A 21,989-nucleotide genomic window follows, 5' to 3' on the forward strand; every position below is an offset into this window, starting at 1 on the left:
AGTTTCAAGAGAAAGACCTATTCTTATGATGATATTTTGGAGTTGGTTCATATTGACTTGTGTGGTCCTATTGAAATACAAATATATTCTAGTGATAAATACTTCATTTTCTTTGTTTATGACTTTTCTAGAATGATGACTGTAATATTTCTTTAGGAAAAATCTAATGCATTTCAAATGTTTAAGTGGTATCTTTCTAGAGTTGAAAAAGAAATAAGAAAAAATCTAAAATTTTTGAGATTAGACATAGGTGGTAAATTCATCCCAAACTAGTTCAACATATTTTACAATGACAAAGGAATCAAGAGGAAAATGAGTGCACCAAGGACACTACCATAGAATTTTATATATGAGAGAAGGAATAGATCAATTATGGATAACCGAGTTCAAGTGAAGAAGAGGACAGACAAAACAACTTTTGAAATTTGGTATGGATATGCACCGAATGTGAATTAGTTTAAAGTTTTTGGAAGAAAATTTTACATATTGAAAGATTTAAGAAAATGTAAACTCGTTGCAAAAAGTGATGATGTCATATTTCTAAGTTATTCGACAAAGAGTAAAGCTTTTTTGTGTTTGAATTCTAACACTATCAAAATTGTGGGAAGTGCAAATGTTGGTGTTGATGAGTTTGTAGAGAAATATAGAGAAGATGCAACGAAGAACTTGGAGATTATAGAAAGTTTTTTTACATCTATGAAGGCGAACCTAACACCTTACCAAAAAAAGAAAAGGTGGTTGTCAAGCATCAATAGCTAGACACTACTGAGGTTTTGCAAAAGAGTTCTATCAAGCATTAATAGGTTGCTAAGTATCAGTCAATAGAAGTCAAGTCATAGACTGTGACTACTAATCAACAAATAGAGGAAGCCAAGTTACGACCAAAGGCAATAGGAGAAGTTGACCATCCTGAATCTAGTGAATACCAATAAGAAGAACCCATACTTGAACCTATATTGGCCAAGTATGTGAGAAGACATCATGCACTAGATCAAATAATTAGAGATAAAGATTCAAGATTCATGAAAAGAAGAAGATTGAAGAATGACACATGCTTATTGTGTGAGTTTGAGCCTAAATATATCAAAGATGCCTTGGAGAATGAAGATTGGATCAAGGTAATGAATGAAGAAATTGAGAAAATTGAGAAGAACAAATCCTGGATATTGCTACCTAGAAGAAAAGATACAAATGTGATTGGAAGTAAGTGGGTTTTTAGAAACAAGTTGAATGAGAATGGTGAAGTCACAAGGAAAAAGGCAAGACTAGTTTGTAAGGGACACACACAAGAGGAAGGGGTTGACTATGGTGAAATGTTTGCTAGAGTTGCAAGGTTAGAAGGAGTGAGAACCTTGCTTACATATGTTGCTTACAGATGATTTAAAGTGTACCAAATGGATGAAAAATTTGCATTTTTGAATGGAATTCTAAAGTAGGATGTCTACATTGAATAACATAAAGGATTTTTTGATCTAAACAAAAGGAATATGGTATGTAAGCTAGAAAAAGCTTTATATGGTTTGGAGCAAGCCCATAGAGCATGATATGAAAGGTCACACAATTTCTAGGTGAAAATTGGTTTTGCAAGAACTAATGACAATAGAAATCTATATCTAAAAAGTGAAGCTGAAAATAATATATTGCTAGCTAAATTTTTTGTTGATGAGATCATATTGGAGGAAAATATTCATTGAGCAAGTCACTTGGTGATCAAATGAAGATGAAGTTTGAAATGTCAATGTTTGGAGAGATTAAGTTCTTTGTTGATTTGCAAGTATATCACATGAAAAAAGGTATTTTCATCACTCAATCAAAGTATTTCAAATAATTTTTTAAGAAATTTGGTATGGAAGAGTCAAGACCAATTGGAACACCTATGGTGACTAGATACAAATTAGCAAAGAATGAGAATTCTATTGAGGTGAATCGAACATTATATAGGTCAATGATTGGGAAACTATAATATGTTGTACATAGAAGACCTGGCATTGTGTTAAGTTGGAATTGTTGTTATATTCTCTACCAATCCCAAAGAAAATCATATGATGGTAGTGAAGAGGTTACTAAGATACCCAAAAGGAAGAGAAGACTATGGTTTATGGTACAAGATAAGTGATAAATTTGACCTGAAAGTATATATAGATGTTGATTGAGTATGAAATATTGATGACATAAAGAGTGCTAGTGGAGGAACTTTGTTCTTGTGAATATTTTTTTCTTGTACAAGCATGAAACATAACTATATTTCACAATCTATAACAGAAGTTGAATATGTAGTTGCTGTAGTAAACTGTTCAAACATTGTATGGATCAAGCAATTGTTGAAAGACATGAAGGAAGAGATCATTGGACCTATTGTGATATATTGTGATAATATAAGCATATCAAAGAATCATGTGATGCATACAAAGACTAAGTATATTGAGATCAAGTATCATTTCTTGAGAGAGTTGGTACAAGCCAAAGAAGTGAAATTGTTATATGTGAATATAAAGGAAAAACTTGCTGACATATGGACGAAGGCACTACCTAAGGATTCTTATGAGTATCTAAGAGGTAAGTTAGGGGTCATTCAACTACCTAAAAAAAACTATGCAAAGATGTTACATTGCATCAAATGTTGTAAATGGAAATATCATAAACATTGAGGTAGAAGGTTACACTTTAGGATCTTCCTAAAGGTGTGAAAGCAAGACACTGAACTATGAGTAGATGAAGCTACAAGGAGTTGATGTTGAGACACAATTTCTACATTAGTCAAAATAGTGACATCAATATGCATGTATAGTTGATGTCTTTGGCATTGTGCCAAAGAGGGAGAGATTAGTATAATTGAGTTACCATACAAGTTATCAAATAGAGAGGGAGAATATGTATGAGAAGTACACATAAAGTGGGAGAGATTAGTATGATACAAAGAGGTAGAGTAAGATCAGGGAGAATTTATGCAGAGAGAATAATTATTGTCAAGAGCAGACATATGTTAGTATATGTTGTGATGTTGCTAGTAAGAAAGAGTAAATATTGAAATGATAGAGGGAGAATCCTAAGACTACCTAGTTGAGAATCATAATGAAACTAAGAAAGAGAGACATTAAAAATAGAGGATGCTTCCAATACAAGTATTAAAGCTTTGTTGATTGCAAGGTAACTAGTGAAGTATGAGTATTGTTGCCATCAATGCCAAAGAGGGAAATTGTTGGAAACTACAATTAGAGCAATTATTATATTTTCATTGATGCCAAACCTATTGGTAAGGCAGAATATCAAACCTACTAGAGAGACATTTACTAATAGTTTAGATTTCCATATCATTTCATTGATAAAGAGGATTTGAAAAGAAGAGATCATGAGATGACCTAGTGAAAGGTTTAGCTGAGATGTGTTAAGTGTCATGGAGATACAATAGGCACTTGATAAGTTAGTCCTTGACAATATGTGTTTTTCAATCAATACATAAAGTAAAGAAGACAATTGGATGAAGTTGAGAGTGTGAACAAGTCATAAGGATAAGCTTGACTAAGTATCAGTGTTGCACGGTCAATGGAGTTGAAGTAGAATATTAAGGAGCTTATGTAGAAGCCAAGTGAAATAATTCAAACTGAGTGTTAGTTATTACTGAGAAAATGTATGAAGAAGTGTCAAAAGTGATTGGGCATAATAATGGTCAAGTGAGCTTGTTGATGTGGAGTGAGAAAGTATAGTGTATTCTGAGATTTATAGTAATGATCGAGAAAACAAACACAATGATTGTCGAGTGACAATAAAAGTTATAGTTTGAGGAAGATTTGAATGTGAGGTTGACAATATTGAAATTTTGAATTAGTCAAAGTGTGTGGAAGATAAGGATTGATAAGCTAGCATATTTAATGCATGAGGAGAGTTTTCTATGAATTTAAAGGAAAGGATTTGATCTTAAGTTTCTAGAAGAAGGATAACAAAAATATGGAGGGATTCAATGAATCTGAGCTAACCTTGAGATCAATGGTAACATTTAAGTGGAAAAAGATAAAAATTACCTATTTAAGGAGGCATAAGAGAAGTTTTCTAAGTTTGGTTCATTGTTGATTGGTGATCTTAAGGAGAAGTTCTGAAGAGAAGAACAATAGAGGTGAAGTGAGTTTGTGAAGAGTGATTGCTTTAGGAGATGCCAACCAGATCAATGATGGAAAAATCAATGGAGGCTAGTCAATGAAATAAGAAATGAGAAAATGGAGATTTGAATTTCAAAATGAGTGAATGGAGATCTAACACAAGACTTATACCATCTTGCATGGGTTTATCATTATGTTCCTATAGTTTTATCGTATTATTTCAGATTGTCACGTCCTTTAGAAAGTTCTACTTTATGATTTTACTCTCTGTCAAAATACACTTTTAGGTCCAAAAGTTCTATCAAACCAACTTTTTTATTGTGATTTCTTAGCTACTTTTCTATCCTCTAGTATGTCACAACAAGTTGGGACTACTTTTTGCTAAAAATTAAGCTCAAGCCTATTGACTACAAGTCTCAATTAGTAGACTATATCACTTGTCTATTCTTTTTATTGTCTATTTTAATCTCATCTTTTCTTATTCATGAGTGTTACATAATAGGAATTCAAGCCTTGACTTAGACATCTTGTAGCAAGTTATTTATTTTTACATCATCACTTGGACAAGTTTAACTTTTCTTATGAAATTAGGAAATCAATAAAACTTTAGTGGTATAATCAATTTGTTACAATCTATTTCATGTATGTACAAACTAGGAGTCAAATAAGCCAAGTAAGGAAATCCAAAGCTACATATAGTTCATTCATTATCATTCCTAACTCTTGGTTGATCAATCCATTGGCTACATCATCTCTTGAATCTCACAATCATCCTCTTCATCTAGATCTAAGGTGTCTATTTATCCAACATCACATATGGAGAAACATAACAACATAATAGAAAAACTCTTGCACCAAATGGAAAAACAATAAAGGCTTCATAGAGAGAATGAAAAAAAATACTTCCATGAAGATAGAGACCAATGATTAAACCAAAACATTGTTTATAACATGTCTCTTAGCATGCTTCTCAACACACTACTCACCATGTGTCACAACATAGCTTACAACGTGTATCTCAAACTACTAACTCATTCTCTAGTGATGAATATATTAGTAAATAAAACATATTATGGTTTTAGTAGGATAAGACTTTGTAAAAAATAATGAACACAACCCTAAATTAGGACAGGGATAAGTTTTTCATGCACTTATAGTCATGAGGAGCCAAACTCCAACCTTATTTCAACATATAGGGATTGATTCAAAAACAAGAATCATCACCATACTTAATCCTAAATAGACAGGTTGAGGAGATGAGAAAAAAATTGATCCAACTTAGGAAGGAAAAGGAACAACCCAAAATGAAATTTTTACTCAAGGTAATTTGTCCATTCCCTTCTGATAGGGATATTTACATGCCTCCCTTTCCTTTGAAAGTTGAGATTCCTAAATATGATAAATATGATAGAAATATTGATCTCTAAGACCATGTGAGAGAGTTTTATGATCTTGGCATAGAATTTCTACATGAACAAAAATCCCTCACTAGGATTTTTTGTCTAAGTCTTAGTGGAAAAGCTATGGAGTGGTTTAAAAAACTATGTCCTCATATCCAATCTTTCGATCAGCTGGTATAATGGTTTGTTCAACAATACTCATACAACATACAACATACAACATGTTGTGTCTATGTTGGATCTTTACAACACTAAAAAATACATAGGGGAATCATTTTTTACCTTTCTTTAGAGATTGAGGAAGATCTATTTATGACCCCCAAAAAATATTAGAATCCTAAGGGATTGAAATTTCTATCAACAATCTTGTTCCAGAGTTGCATTTTGAACTTAGAAAACAACCCTTCTCCAATTTAGATCTAATGGTAGAAAGTGCACTGCATATTGAGGATGCCATAGTAAAAAAGAGAGAACTTACCCTGAGCAAGGACATATCAAATAATAACAAAAAAAAAACCATAACAACAACAAGGATAAGGTAAAATCCTAGAATAAGAACAAAAACATAGTTTATGATGGTGTAGTGGACACATCCATGCTAAAAATAAAAGAACCAACCTTTAACTTGTCTAGAAACATCTAGGATACAAAGAAATAGGAAGCTCCAAGTAAGAAATGTAGTCCAACAAGGGGAAATGGTGGAATGATGACCACTAGTGCACCTACATAGAAAAATAGTCACATAACTAATGACTATTTGAAGCTCAAAAATGTCATTTAGGACCTAATCGATAATGACAAAGTTGAAGTAGATGGCCATAAAAGTAATTCTTATCACAAAGTCTAGAAGGAACCTCTTCCCAAGTATGAATAAGGTGAGGGATCTAAAATGAATAGAAGGGACACCAAAGTAAACTACACATACAATAGTAGTGATAATTTCATCAATATGTTGGAACTCATCTATGATTCCATAAATATGATCAAAATTAAAAGGTAAGAAAGAAACATCTACCTTAGGTTATTCTATACATTTGTGGTCTCTTAAATCCAAAAATGAGAACTTAAAAATATCAACCCAACCTAAGGTCATACTCAAGGGAGTTGGTCCCTCTATACAAATGACATATGATCACTTAAATGTTGTGACCCACAACCATGCTAAGGTCACACTTAAGGGAGTTGGCCCTTCCAAATAGTCAATGACTAAACATATGGTAGCCCCATCTTCCAACAACATATTCACTACTATTATGGCTGGCTATAATCTTATGGACCAACTACAAAGCACTATATCTCTAATTTCTATTTTTTAATTGCTCGAACAATCTCCTGTTCATCGGGAGATCCTAGAGAAGACCCTAATAAAAAAAAAATCCCTAAGGGCATTGATGCCAGTAGGTTCCAAAACATGGCAAGTCATCCCACTTCACCTCGCTAGCTATCCTTCTCTAAGGAGGATGAAAAACTAATTAATCATCTACACAATTCTCTCCATCACATAGAATTCAAATTTATAATTTTTTTGTAAAGCACATACTAATAGATAGAGGTATAGGTTTAAATATCTATACATATGACCTACTCAAGCAATTGGGATTTTTTGAATACACTATTGATCCAAGGAGAAAAATAACTATCAAAGCATATGTTGAAGAAGAGAGATCTTCCAAATGTCTCTTAGTACTTCCAATTAGAGTGGAACCTATTGAAAAGAACATGGTTTTCCAAGTACTTGATCTTTCCTTTTTATACAAAATATTGCTGGGTAGATCATGGATATATGACATGCAAGAAGTTTCCTCTACATACCATAAATGCATAAAATTCCCATACAATAGGACTGAGGTCATAGTGCTAGGTGACAATACTATACCCTAAAATTCTCTTTGATAGAAACAAACACTTTTGTTTTACACAAAAAAGCATCCAATGAATCTAGAGCTACAACAGCAGAGTGTGAAAGAAGGATAAAACTACTAAGAATTGACATGAGAGAATACAATCTGGAATCAATCATGTCACTCCCCATCTCTCCTTGGTATTATGGAAAGCCTTATGAGGCCATGAGATCCTTTTCATCTATTATGTCATTAAACACAAGCCATTTATCCAATCCTCTATTTCTATGAAAGAGGAGAATGAAGAAACAGTTGCACGTGAGTGGATTTACTAAGGAGAGAACATTGAGAAATCCACCACTTCTACTAAGATCACCACTCAAAAAAATGAGTAATGACTATTAATTATTGCAATATATGGGTTACCCTAGACAAGGACCCATAGGTGATCATAAGGATGCTCTTATTGACCTATTAAGTGTCACTGAAGGACATCGACCAATGGATAAAACTAGTGTGGGGTTCTTCACTACTACAAACACTAGTCCATTTTTTATGAAGATCCCAATGAACTAGAATAAGAATCAAGAGAGGAAATAAAATAAGATATGATTACTCATGAGAAATGGCTCCAAATGTAGACAACCAATCCTAACTACCAAGGGGAACACTATGACCCCTTCTCAAATACTGGCTCTTTGGAGCATGTTGACTTCATTCCTTTTCCATCCCTTCTCCGGGGAAAGAATAAAGAACACACTAACAATAGAATAGAGAAATATTTGTCTTAACTAACCTCTCACTCTCAAAGTGATGGCCCAAGGGTAGAATATATCAATAGAGTCATCTCCAAACTCCTAGAAAGAGGTGAAAGAAAAAATTCTTAAAAATGGGAGTAAAAGTATACTTCTATTATATTTATAGAGTTGGACATTAATGTGGTACAAAAATATGCTTACCAACTTGAGGTAGTTGATGAGTCTCAGACTAGGCCAAATGAGTCAGGCTTGCACATTGTTTTTTTGAACCAAGCTGACTATGATAGGGTTCCTATCAGGATTAGTACCTCTGAAGAGGACCTGTAGACCTTGAATTAGCAATTGTCAAATTTGATGAACACATCATTGACTCTTGAAACCTTCTACTTATCACTCATGCATCCCAAACTCATAGACTGGACATGACAATATCAACCAGTCAAGCTCCTTTCCTTCAAGAGTGACTATGAAATAACTTTCTATCTAAATGCTCTTGAACCCATAGTCTCTTCCATCACTGAACCAAATATGAACATGATTGAAGCAGATACCTAGTATCTTAGTAAAAATAAAAAAGTAAAGATAGGAACAAATAAGAAAAAGCACCCTGATGACAAAAATCAAATTGTAGTGGTATCATAAATGAAAAAAAAAGTAAAAAGAAAAGACATATGTAGAGGTGAAAACCTCCCTAAGGTGCCTATGGATGAGATACTTGGTAGTTTTACCAGTCACTTATAGGATAGGTCATCAATGTTGATAGAACCAACATAAGTGTTTTGGTCTCACAACACATGCCCTATTTTGAGTCACAAAATGGGGACCCCATAATTTAAAAGTCCTCTTAGAGCACCCAATCAGGTGCCTCAGTCATTAGGACCCTCCTCTAGATCTAGGTCAGTCCCCATTGCCTACTCAGGAAACCATGAGTAGTATTGAGGGGTTAGATATTCATTTTTGGCCTCAAAGTATAAAAGTGCGCACTTGTGCACATGAAAATGTGCACTAAGAATGCATAGTGCACACTCACCTCCTTATGAGGATGCACACATGCACATGTACACACCCTTAAAGGTGCACACTATCACACCTAGGCCTATAAATAAACCCTACCCACTTTTATTTGTCACTTATCTTCTTCTATCCCTCTGATTAGCCCACCTACACACCATCTTCAGCTCCACTCCTTTGCATCCTTCATCTACCTTAACTAAGGTATAAAAATAAACTATTGTTGATGTGCACATGCACACCCTCAAGAGGTGATCATGTGCAACAAAATTGACCATGTGCCCCCCTAAAGCACTTGCCCAAGCATAAGATCAAGTGTGCAGTTGAACACATGCACACGTTGCACACATGCACAAAGTGCACAACAGTGAACTTTTATATATGTTTTAATGCTAAAGATAAAATCAAATTTGTGTAGGTGTACTAGGTGTGCAAGGTGTGCACATGCACATTCTAGGCTCATGAGAGGGGATTTTGGTCAATTTTGCCTTTTTTTGATGAGTTTTTGTCCATCGTCTGTTAGTCTGAGTCATGTCCAAAGGTCATCATAGGTCTCTAACATTAATGGTACTGACATTTCTCTCTTTTGTGTAGATATAATGACATCATCCGCATCCTTAATAAAAGAAAAGTTAGCACCAAAGCTAGTCTTTTTTAATTATCAAGGAGCACCAAAAAGGTCTCGATTCCAAGACAAACATTTAGAGATTCGAGACACAAAATTAGGGCACATTGGCTGGAACATCTTTTTGACCATGTGTAAAAAACCTAAAGATAGGTCAGCCATGGTGTCAGCTATAATCCAAAGTGGTTTGGTGAAAATTTCTTCTCACCCAACATCAATTCAATCATATGAACTTATCATGACCTTAGCTAATCACTATATACTAGAGGAGAAGGTGGTCAAAAGTGTGACCAGAGAGATAGTTTTGGATCTCAAACCTCAAAAAATTGAAGAGGTCTTTCATCTTCCATGGGAATATAAGTACCTTTGGATCACTTATGAGGACACAAATTGATGGTACAGAGAGAACAAAACTGAGGCCAAAGAGTTGGTACAAGAAAAGTACCTAATTGACATGACACCCTTGGGAAGAAGAGCTGGAAACGTTGACATGACACATGTATACATTATAGATGATGTTGGCTACTTGATTTTTCTCATGAGTAGAGCCATGGGTCTTCCAGCAGCAAGTCATCTAGAGACATGGATGGTACATTTTATAAAAACCATCAGTATAGGCAAGATGCCTATTAATTGGGCCATAATTCTCAGTGATAATCTAGATGAGCAATTGATTTTAGTGAAGAATGATCCCCTCTTTTACATGACATCCTATATAGCATATCTTTTGGCAACAAGAACCATAGATTATCTTGAATTATATTGAAAAGGGAGCATGCAAGATGCAAATGCTTGACCTTATGTCATGTACTCACAACTAGTGAAGAAGAAGAAGCTCCCACTGTAAAGTGTTGATATAGGGTGGTCAATGATGGTTTTATATTTTCCATCATCAAGTTCATTAAGGGAGATTATGTGAAGAGAATATTAGTGGAAGTTGTTGCATAGATAACACAAGTTGGTGTTTACTACATCTAGTTCAAGACATTTACCTATCTTTAGGTAGTGGGTACCCTCTTGTGACCAAAGAAGTGCCTGTGATATCCATCAGATAAGATAATATTATTGGAGATAGCAAGGCAACTATCTTTTGCATATGACAGAGTTAGAAAACAACATAAGAAAATTTGGGTGTGGTCCATTAGAATTGGAGCCTTTGAGGTAAAGTAAAAGTAGGATATTTCTACATTTGATTCAAACTGGGATCAATATCCTCTAGAAGATTACTAGGAACCTTGCTCTCATTTTGACAAAACCAAGATTGTACAACATCTAGTAGGGAGGAAGTTTGTTCTAGAAGAGGCATTAGAGGATTACTAGATGAGTGTAATAAGAAGACTACAATGTCCACATTAGGGACTATTGTAGAATGAACCTACAATTGGCTAAAAAGGTGTTGAACATGGAGATACCCCTCAAAGAATGGGACAAGGATATCCCTGAGATATTAGATCCTTTGTACAAAAGGGACAAGATTTATGAAAGGCCCATTATGAATGCAAAAATTGGGTGTGAGGAGAATGATGATATCAATCATAAAGCTAGACATGTGGTTGAATTAACAAGAGAATGGATCAAGAAGCCTTTCCAAATGGATTTAGTTCCTCAAGCCCTACCTCTTCAAGCAACAACTTGACCTAATAGAGGTAAAGGAAGAAAAGTCACCATACCAACCTACCCCACCAAATCACCAGTGAGATAAAAAATAGTGCACCAACATGAGCAAGAGGTCGAGTACTTTGAGACACAAAAGGGTAAGGGAAAGAAGAGAAATGGAGCCCCTCAGGTAAGAGAGAAATATATAGAGGCTCAAGAAGAACCATATACTTAAGGAGAAGAAGCCCAACCTAAGCCAAAATAAGCTCAAATTGAGCAAGAATAGGTTCAGTCAACATAGGAAGGAGTTCCACCACGTCAAGCCTTGAGAGGAGAAGCCTCCTTGTCAATACCCAAAAGATCCAGAATAGAGATGATGGTGGTAGGTGTAAAGAGGAGGAGACTAAATAAAAATAGCACTCCATCACCTCAAGTTCTATAAACCATCCTTGAGGTCAAAGATGAGGAGGAATGGGAGCAAATTTAATTTGTCCCTTTGAATAAGAGGACTCGCTTGACGACAATTGTAGAGGAGGAGAGGAGAAGGAGTTTGACTCAAACATTGCCTTCTATCCCTTGAGAATCGATCCATGTTGAAACCTTGGATAAAGAATAAAAAAAGTGGATTTGCATAAATGGAAGGTGGGAGAAGACATTTTTGATCTCTCAATTATTGACTTCATGCCTGTAGGTATCGAAATGATAGGAGAGAGAATAAGGGACACTCCTAGGAATGAGCCATTGGGGGAAGATTGGAATCGACTACCTCCCTTACCAAAAGGAACTCTTGGAATTTCTCCTCCACTAGAACAAGATACATCATCAATAATGGATCAAGGATCATTGGCCCTACCTCCTTCGATGGTTGAACTTGAGAGTCAAAATTTAAAAGAAGGAGAATATATGTAATTACATGCCAATGAAGTATCTAAGGAAGGAAAAATAGTAGAAGAAAGGAAACAAGCTCCTCCTAATATAGAGGCTAGGTCCCTAGCCCAACATGACACAAAAGGTCACTCTGAAGTTCTTCCTCAACACAAGATGACTTTGGAGAGGAGCGATAAGGGAAAGGAACTTGCATCTGAACCTACCTCTTCAACATAGTACATGTCACCAATGGGGACAATGGAATCATGACTAAAATAGGAAGTCTTCTTAAGGTAGATGGAATTGATAGAAGAGGAAGGCATGAAAAAATTAATAAAAGCAATTAAGAAGCATGAGCCACCCAAGGGTGATGCGAAAACATTAGCCTTCATAATGAAGAATCAAGATCAGGATCTTTTGGCACATATTTTCATTTTGATCCCTCATATAGACACAAAAGAGTTGACTCCTAAAGATTATTAGATGAAGGAGGTCATACTAGGAAAGCCCATAGTGGATACTACAAAAGTCTTGATTACCACGAGCCTCAAGCAAGTGTTTTCAAACCTTGACAAGGACGAGTTAGAGCTTTTAATTCCATGGAAACAAAATGAACTATTAAGAGGATATCTTAATGAAGTGGTAGGTCCTATAGACATGACTAAACTAGATATTACTTTAGGAGCCACATTAGAAAGAAAGGAGACATGGAAACCTATGGATTCATTTTTGGACGCTTGCCAAAAATGGTGTCACAGTTATGAGGAAAGAAGATCACAAATAATACAAGGTAATTTGAACCTTCTACACAACATCCAAGCCAATGCTAACAAATTGGTTACCATTATAAATCAAGATTTTGGGCTGATGGATGAAGTGCATACCTAGGCCATTGATTTACAAGCACTAAAATCCATAAAAGGGCAAAGGTACCAGATGCTAATGAAGATTTATTCAGCATAGGAGTTAGATAAGTTAGATGATTGGATAGAGAAGATATCTTCAAGAAATAAATGCATGCAAGGACTATATAAAGATATTCAAAAAATAAAGAATAAGGCTCAAGAGCAATTTTTGGAAGTGGATAAATACTACAACATTTCTAGCCTTGAGATTTAAGATGAGTTTGTTGGAGTTTTATAACTACTAAGAAACAAAATGCTCAATACCAAAATGATATCACTCACACAATCTAAGGATTAGCCAATTCTGATTAACAATTATGTGTGCAAACCATTTGGACCCAACTTCAACAAAACCAAAGGTGGTTTTCTACTCTTTAGGCTCTGCAAAACTAGGGATGATTCAATACTAGGAAACACTATACGAGAATTATTTTAGTTTCATTCTGATTCTCATCTCAAATCCTCAAATACATGCATAATTCTTGACAATTTGATAAACACATCCCATATAACAGATTTGGCCAAAATTCTTCTATAGATTTGCACGTGTTCTCAGCAATAGTGGCTAACTAAAGCTAAAACATTCCATGCAAACAAGTATTGGCCAACTTTGAAGATCTACAAGAAATAAAAGTAAAATTGATTATAATTCTACATTTGAAAACCATTTATGACATATTTCTCTTCCAGCTGAATCAATTTGACCAGTGCCTAATCCATTAGGGCTCAGAGTCTACTACAAATCCTTAGATCTAATTTGTTTCCTTACAACAAATATTATCATCAATTCTTATCAGAATTCATCATTCAAAAATCCTTCTTACTACTGTAGCAACCTTATCAAATTCATCAAAGCTTTTACTTAATCCATTGAACTAATAGCAGTGATGAACAAATATACAACCTAACTAGATTACATTCAATTGCACAAGCCTTTACTCATACAACATCAAGATAACCAAGTAATCAAAAGGAGACAAAATTCAGAAAGAATTGATATGGGGACAACTCATAATTTGTATTCATTTTCTTTGAAAATTGTATACATTTACACTAAACTTAGAATGACCTTAGGAAGAAACACAAAGATCATTCTATATTCATGTAATCTCAGGAACTAATAGAGAAAATACATCATAAACTTGCTCCAAACATTGGACCGAAAATAGACTAAGTATCTCACCTAGAAATAATAGAAATTATACCCTTCTCTAGCCCTAGAATCTCACTTATATAGTTTGAGATGCAACAAGGTTTAGGCTAAGATAAATTGGCAGGTGTCCTTTACAAGAAATATTTACATACACCTATCACAAAATGGCAAAATGTGAATAACATAAAGACTGGTACACTCAAAATCCTTTTGTGGGTCCATTTCTGTTATTCCCTTTGGGGAGACAAAAACACTATGATCGAATTCCTTTAGTGTTTTGGTTCCTCGGGATAGGTGGCCATCAAATGTGATAGTGATGAACCGCCTCCTGCCACTTGACGATCCTCTTTGTCTTTATCATCAGTGGCAGAGGTGGCTTCTACTTTTGTACCCTCTTCTTCATCATCATTCTCCACCTCATCATCTCCTTCTATCCATTCTGTAGACATAAACTCTTCCTTCCACTTATTATAGGTAGTGTCCTCTGACCAGTCAAAATTTAGAACTTCTCTTTGTATAGTTACTAAAGAATTTGCATTTTCCTCTATATCAACAAAATCTTTTCTGATGGAGTTATAGAATATCCGTACTTTTACCAACTCCTCATTTTTCATTGCCCCTAACAAATGGCCTATTTCATTTATAACCTTATTCATTCTTTCACAAAAGACTTCATCTAGCTCCCTCTTCCATTCTTCCTTTTCCTTTATTTTATCAATTGTTTTTAGAGCACAAGGGAATAAATCAAATTTTTCTGCAAACTAGTTGGAAAAATAAATAGTTAATCTTCTGTAGAAAGAATCTTGCTTATCATCAAAACCCTGCAACTTATTTGGTAAATCAAAAATTCCTTCTATCTAATGATATGTTAGCTAAATAATAGATATACACATAGTAGTGATATCTAAATTTCTCTCTATCCACTTCTATACAATGGGTCTGAATATAGCTTCATTTTGCTTCAATTCATCCCCAATAGCTAAAATCCTCACTAATTGATCAAGAAATGTAGGCCATTCTATCTTGTCTATTAAATACATGATACCTTGCCCCAATTTTTCTTCATATTTATTATTATTTTATACATGCATTGCATATAACTTATTTTTCTCCTCTTCAAAATCCTCTGCAGTATAGAACTAAGGCCTTTCTAGAGTATTAGGTATCTCAATAATTGGTGTTGATTTAAAAGGCCCAACAGGTGGCTATGGGGGGTATGCAATCCTAGGTTTACTCGTCTCTCCTATTTTTATTTTCCCAAGAATCTTCTCCATCTGGGTTACTTTATTTTCTAATGATTGTATTTGCATACCCCTCTCCTCATATGCTTTCAAAACTTCTTCAAACCTAGCATTGAGTTGGGAAAATTTATCTTCCTCTTGGCTAGACACCATGCTACCAAATTTTAGCATCTCTGATGCCATCCCAATTATTTTTTTACCACCTATCTCACGAGCCCTGAACACTGTCAATACACTAGTATGCTCTGCAATGGGAATCTCATGCATTCTAGTATTGTCCATTTTTCCATAGACCATATAACAAGGGCTTGGTGGTCATCACCAAATTTGACTCCTTTATGAGCCTGTAGTATTTCTTCAGCAGTCCTTAGTTGAACATCCCTCTATTTCCTTACTGAATAAAAAATAATGGCATTTTCTATAGCCCACTCCGGTAGAAGGAGGACTCCTGACTGTTTAACTATTTTCCTCCCAACTTCAAGAGTAAATTGAGCAAAATCATTCAAAAATTTAGATTTCACCTCTTCCTTAATATCTAAATCAAGTTTGTCTAGCTGTTCTACTTTTATCTTCTCACAGATTTTCTCAAAATTTCCCACATTTAATCTCCATAAAAATTGAGCAAAAGCCCTAGACTTTACAAAATTCTCATCATTAATAAACCTTTCAGAAGCTTGGGCAAGTATTAGATCAATTTCCTTACCTTGGTAATCAGTAATGGTTAAGTCCAAGGAAGGTGTAGGAGGTTCTTGTGGTTCTCCAATCTCCAAGTCTTTAGAAGCAACAATTACATCCCCTTCTCCAGCCATTTTTCTAAGCTGCTCCATTAAGATGCTTCATCATCGATTCGGATTGGGGATTGGCTTGGGGAGTATTGTTCTACCTGAGAAGAAGAAGATCCCTGTTCTAATTTCTACCTTTTTGGAGAGCTGGCTACAAATGGACTTCCTGGTCTTGGCCTCTGATGAAGGGGTACCTATTGCACACTTTGAACCATTACATAACCTACCCTTCTCTGCAAAGTATACTGACTAGGAGATACCACATTTCTACTGCTCCTTCTTTGTTCCTCTGCAACCTTGTCTAGATATGTCTCAACATATATGGCTTTCTTCTCATTCACGGTTTGGATTATTATAGCAAAATTATTCATTAATGCTTTCATTTTAGCTCCCCAGTATTTCTTATCTTTCAATGGGTCATACTAGGGGTCAAAAGCATTAATGAATTCTAATGTCTTACTAAATACTATCTATTTTTCTTTCCTCAATTCCTATTCTTGCAAAGTGAAAACATTTTTTATTATATCCTCTAGATAATAAACTTGTTGTACCATGTGAGAAGCTTTCACCCTCTCTCTTAAGAGGTCATAGAATCCTTCAAGATCAATAAATTTGGCATGAGATTCTGCCATGTTATATCTATCTAAAAAAAAATTAAGGTGCTTTCACCCTTTCTTGACAAAAACAAAATAATGCACTATAGTAACAATTGGAAAGAAGATACCCTTCTTAGACAATTCCCTCTCATCTATAGTGCCTATCTACCATAGGAGCTCAACTATCCCTATCTTCAAGGGCACATGGAAAGGTAGAACATGAGGCTTTCCCAATAAGCCATATAATCTTATTACTATTGAGACATTATAAGGGATTGTATCCCCCCAGTTATGACTAACCAATAGTCCTTGTGCATGGTCCTTGGGTCTGACCAATTCTAACAATGGTTGTGGAATTGTGGGGTTGTCCCCTTTCAAAAGCAGCCTAAGCTTTGGTGCAAAGTATCTATCAAATCTCACATAACTGGCATTTTTAGCTTTTGTAGTCATAGCTACACTCCACAACTGCACTGGATTCCTCTCTCCATCCCTGGTCATTTCTAGCTCCATACCCTTGGAGAAGAAGGTAAATCCCTTGTACAAGCATACATGCACGAGCAATGAATACCAATAGAATGGTTTGTCCACTTTTCCCTGTGCTATCCCTACCAAGCCATTGTGAATTTCTTTCGCAAAAAAAGTAGAAAAATCTAGGATAGTGCTCATCCCAAATTGAAGAGTTTGAGCCATGATAAGGACAATAGAGCCTAGGATTTGATCAACTTCATCCATCCCAAAAATCTTTCAAAGAGAAAAATATAATGCTTGAGCTCTAAGGTTGAAATGCTTTCTTAGCAATGGCTCTGGGGTACTGGCTGTAATCACAGGCAAGGTGCCAATTTTAACAACATGCTCCTGCAATGGCCCTATTCTTAGGTAAATCCTTGGTGTATCATACCTTGCTTGAAGGTCATCCATATCAATATTTTCATGCACAACATGGTTAAGATTGAGGTTGAAAACCTCACTAATTAATTTCGAGTAAACCCTAAAGAGATTCACTCCAACATGATTCTTTACCCACCTTGTAATTGGATCATATTTCTTTGCCAAATCCATCAATAAATCACTATCAAAGAAAACTGTGGGAACTATTAATTTACCAATGTTAAACTCCCATACATTGCTCATAGGAGTGTCCAGTTTTTGCTCAGAAAACCATTTCTTAAACAACTCTAGACCCCCCATGGAAACCTAGGCATCTCTTACCCAATTTTCTCTATCATAAAAACCTTCTGCTACAACTACTCTTAGGTGTTTTGGAATGAGTTCCCTCCCCTTAGTTATTTCATGTACTGATAAGGGGAATTGTTCAAGAAAATCATCATGCATAGAATGTTTCAAATAATCCGTTTGTCCAGTGAATTCTTTTCAGGGAGGCATTTTGAATAAAACCCTAGAAATTTTATAATAGCAGATACTTGAATTTCTTAAAGAGTCACATAGTACTTACCCACTAGAATTCACATTTCTACACTGTGTGATTTCTTTTGCAATTTTACTGGATCGCTGACCAAAATTTCTGTGCCCTGGCTTTGAGAATTTTGTATGCTCTGATGTTCTTTCTATGCTTTGGTGATTCATTAATGGTGAGATCGTGAGTTATTTTCATACATTGAAATCACATGAATGAAATCTAAATCATATTTACTCTCAGTAACCATTACCTCCAAATTGCAACCAAATTTTAATCCTATCCGTAGATTTTCACCAGATCGAATGACTTTGATTTAAAAGGCAACAAGCTTCATGTTTTAAAAACAAGGCTACGTGTCGCAATACTGCTTGCCCACATTTCTTAAATTTCTTGCACCTTAGAATTGCAGGGAAGTGCCACTCGTTGATCAAGACAAGATCAACGATAAGATCAATTCACATTTGAACAAAATCCAGTCAGCTATTCTGACCAATAGGAAACCTTTATATGGGTTAGTGCCTTCTAAAAAATTCCACTCCAGCGGGTCCCATATCTTCTTCTGAGCGAGCAGCTGCTTGACATCACTCTTTCCATGTGTCAAGCTGGTGCATTCCTACTTTTCTTATCTAACCAGCATCTTCAAATTGTGGGCTTGCACCAGTCATCGATCTTTGAAAGATCAATGGTGGTAATATTGGAAATCTTTAAACCTTACAGGATGAGAAAAGTGACGTTACCATGGACACGTGTCTGCATGGTGCATTCCCACTTTGTTTAAACTTCCCTCAAGTTCTTTATGCGGGAAAGCATCCTTTGTTGATCAAGACAGGATCAACGGTGTGAAAAATTTCTACACTTTATGGTCAATCATCCACTTGGACCAATGAAATGACCCTGCTCAACCCCTATGCTCTAACCCACCTGACTATTGCATTGATTTCTGAGATTTTCATGCCCATAGCATAAGTACTTCCAACTAAGCACAAGTGGCAAATCACATGGTGTAACTCAGTGTTCTTTCATAATTTGGCCCCACTATGCCACACATCACAAAGGCGCATACTCGCATTCCTTATTTGACTAATAGCTTCATAATGCAAGATTGCACTAACCCTCGATCTTTGAAAGATCTACAGCAGATGAGGCTTCACTTCCATTTGGTAGAAAAACTTCTTCAGTGGCACATCTGGTAGTACATGTTAGTGATCACTCTACAGTGTGTCACACCGCAACATACAGTTAAAATTTCTTGACCCTACCTTGCCACATGTCCAAGAACCACTTGCCCACATTATTTATCTTTCTTGCAACTTCAAAATGCGGGCATGCGCTGGCCTTTGATCTTTGAAAAATCAACGGTTATAGAATCAGGCATTTTAAATACCACATTTGCTACAGTGAAAAATAAAATATCTCCATCCATTCTGACTCATTTGACATTTTCCACGAAAGACATCTCATCATTATCTTTGAGAACGGCAGGCCCATCTTGTCAGACTGTGCCACTTGTCCCATTTTCGCTTCCTCGCATTGTTTAAGTCACGAGCATCTCCTTCTTGCAGGAAAGTGCTAGCCCTTGATTCAAAATGAAATCAATGGTTGATGCTTCTTGGTGATAAAGGCATATCTTTGTTAGTAATTCAACCAATGATATCGCAGGAAATCTAGAATGTGCACGAAAAGTACTGACAAACCTACAAAAGTTCTGACTAGCTTTGACAACCACGAACCTTTTTGGGTGCACTGAGGCTGAAATGTTAGCAAGGGCTACCTATCGAAAAGGTGCTTGCCCACAATATTTAAAGACCTCGCAGCTCCATATTGCGGGCAAGCTTCAACCCTCAATTTTAAAAGGATCTATGATGCTTGAAAGATATCGCAACTTGGACCTTTTTTCAAATAAAATAATGCAATTTAGGCAAACTTTATAAAGTTTATCAAAAGATTAATAAAGGCATCTTTGCGCAGATAAATCTTTAGGATAAAAATGTCCCACCAAAATTTATTTGAAACAATACTTTCTAAAGTTCTCAAAGGCTAGGGCCAAACAAGGCAAGGCACAAGGTTATTTGGTGAATTTTTTGCCTAGGGTTGTTTGACCAAATCTCAAATTACTTGGAGTGCACATTTAGGGTTTTTCACTGCTGAATAAAACAAAACAAGGGTGGTGAAAAACCATGCCAAAAAAGTCAAAAACTAAACTTTCCTCAGTGCAAACAATAGTTCAACAATTCAAGAATTCATTCAAAATGGCTTCATTAGAAGATGACATTAGACATGCGTTCAAAACAAAAGAAGCATTGTTGGAACTCGATTCTGAGTTGGAGGATTTTGTTGATATGAGGATAGAAGTAAGTAACTATTGCAAAGTAGTTCAAAATAAGTATGATTCATTAGATTTACTGGAGGCTAAGGAAGTATTAGAGATAATAGAGAAATTCGAAATCAAGCATCCAAACATCATTTTTGTATAAAGGGGAATAAAACCCATATGCTGGAAACCAAGTTTTGACACTTAGAAGAATTTTTGGATTTTTGGGTCCTATCACCAAGGTGCACTTTTTGAAGGTGTGCTTTTCCAAGGTGCACTTATTGCAAGGTGTGCCAATTTTTTTGAAGAAGAAGTAGTGCACTGACAGTTAACTACCAGTTGCTATTTTAGAGCATTCTATGAATCAGAAATGCGTTTTGGTGATAGTTCAACTCCCAAAGACACTTGGAGAAGGTCGTGCTTCAATTTTTTGAGATTTCAATGACTCCCAGATCATCTAATGGCTTCTATCTTCTTATCGTCTTCTTATTTTATTGTTTTAAGTCATGTAAAGGCTCATACACCCATTAATTGATATAAATAAGGGTCAAGACCTACTTAGCACCATTTAAAGGGTCAGTTTGTATTTAAATAGCTTTATCTTATTAGGTTTTAAGCATAAGTTTTATTAGAAGAGCTCTCACTCCTAACACAAAGGGAGGAGAAGATTTCTTCAAAAAAAAAGGATGTAATATGTATCAAAGGCTGATATGTTTATGTAATAATATATGCTATTGGTGCTCTCATTTTGAGTGTAGTAAATCTTGTCAGAGTGTGTTATTTTTTGTGAATGCATGTTCATGAATAATAATGGACCTAAGGGTTTTATTGTATTGTTATAATTGTGTAATCTTTTAATTTTGGTGTTTTCCTTATTTAAATGAATTTAACTATTGTGAAAAATTGGAGAAAGGATCATTGTTGTTCTTACATGGTGTTTTGTCTCATGTGAGCTCACTTTCCATGGCCTTGCAATTTGATGAAGCATGAAACATCTTTTAGTTTATTGAAGTTCCCATCGACGATTGCATCAATGGAGTTGAGGAAGCTTTGCTCCTAATTTTATTGGTTTCCTACAAGATCCTTTTGATAATTTAATTCATAGAGGTCTTGTTACTTTGGCTTATGTTTGTTAGGAATTTCCCTTTCAGTAATTTACTTCAAATATCTTGTTAATATATCTTTGTTATGTTCTTTTTAAAAACTTGGTTAAAAGAAGAATTCATATAGTTACATCAATTAGAAATTTAATTCATCATAAAATAAAAAATATAAAAATATATCTTTCTTTGTGTTTACATTTCAGCAAAGTTGTGCAAATTGGTGGGTACCAACAAAGGCCTCCTTGTGAACATTCACATTTATCTTCAATTGAGTTACCCAACAGGTTGA

General features: G+C 35.2%; 1 pseudogene; it reads right to left on the reverse strand.

The window, feature by feature from the left end:
- The window catches only part of LOC149562827 (pentatricopeptide repeat-containing protein At1g11290, chloroplastic-like), a 60,200-nt pseudogene extending 43,900 nt beyond the window's left edge, over positions 1-16,300 (reverse strand).
- Between the last annotated feature and the right edge of the window lie 5,689 nt (positions 16,301-21,989).

The sequence above is a fragment of the Cupressus sempervirens genome, chromosome 4, assembly GCF_028749045.1.
Source record: "Cupressus sempervirens isolate cs-2001-9-10 chromosome 4, ASM2874904v1, whole genome shotgun sequence".
NCBI classification, from domain to species: Eukaryota; Viridiplantae; Streptophyta; class Pinopsida; order Cupressales; family Cupressaceae; genus Cupressus; species Cupressus sempervirens.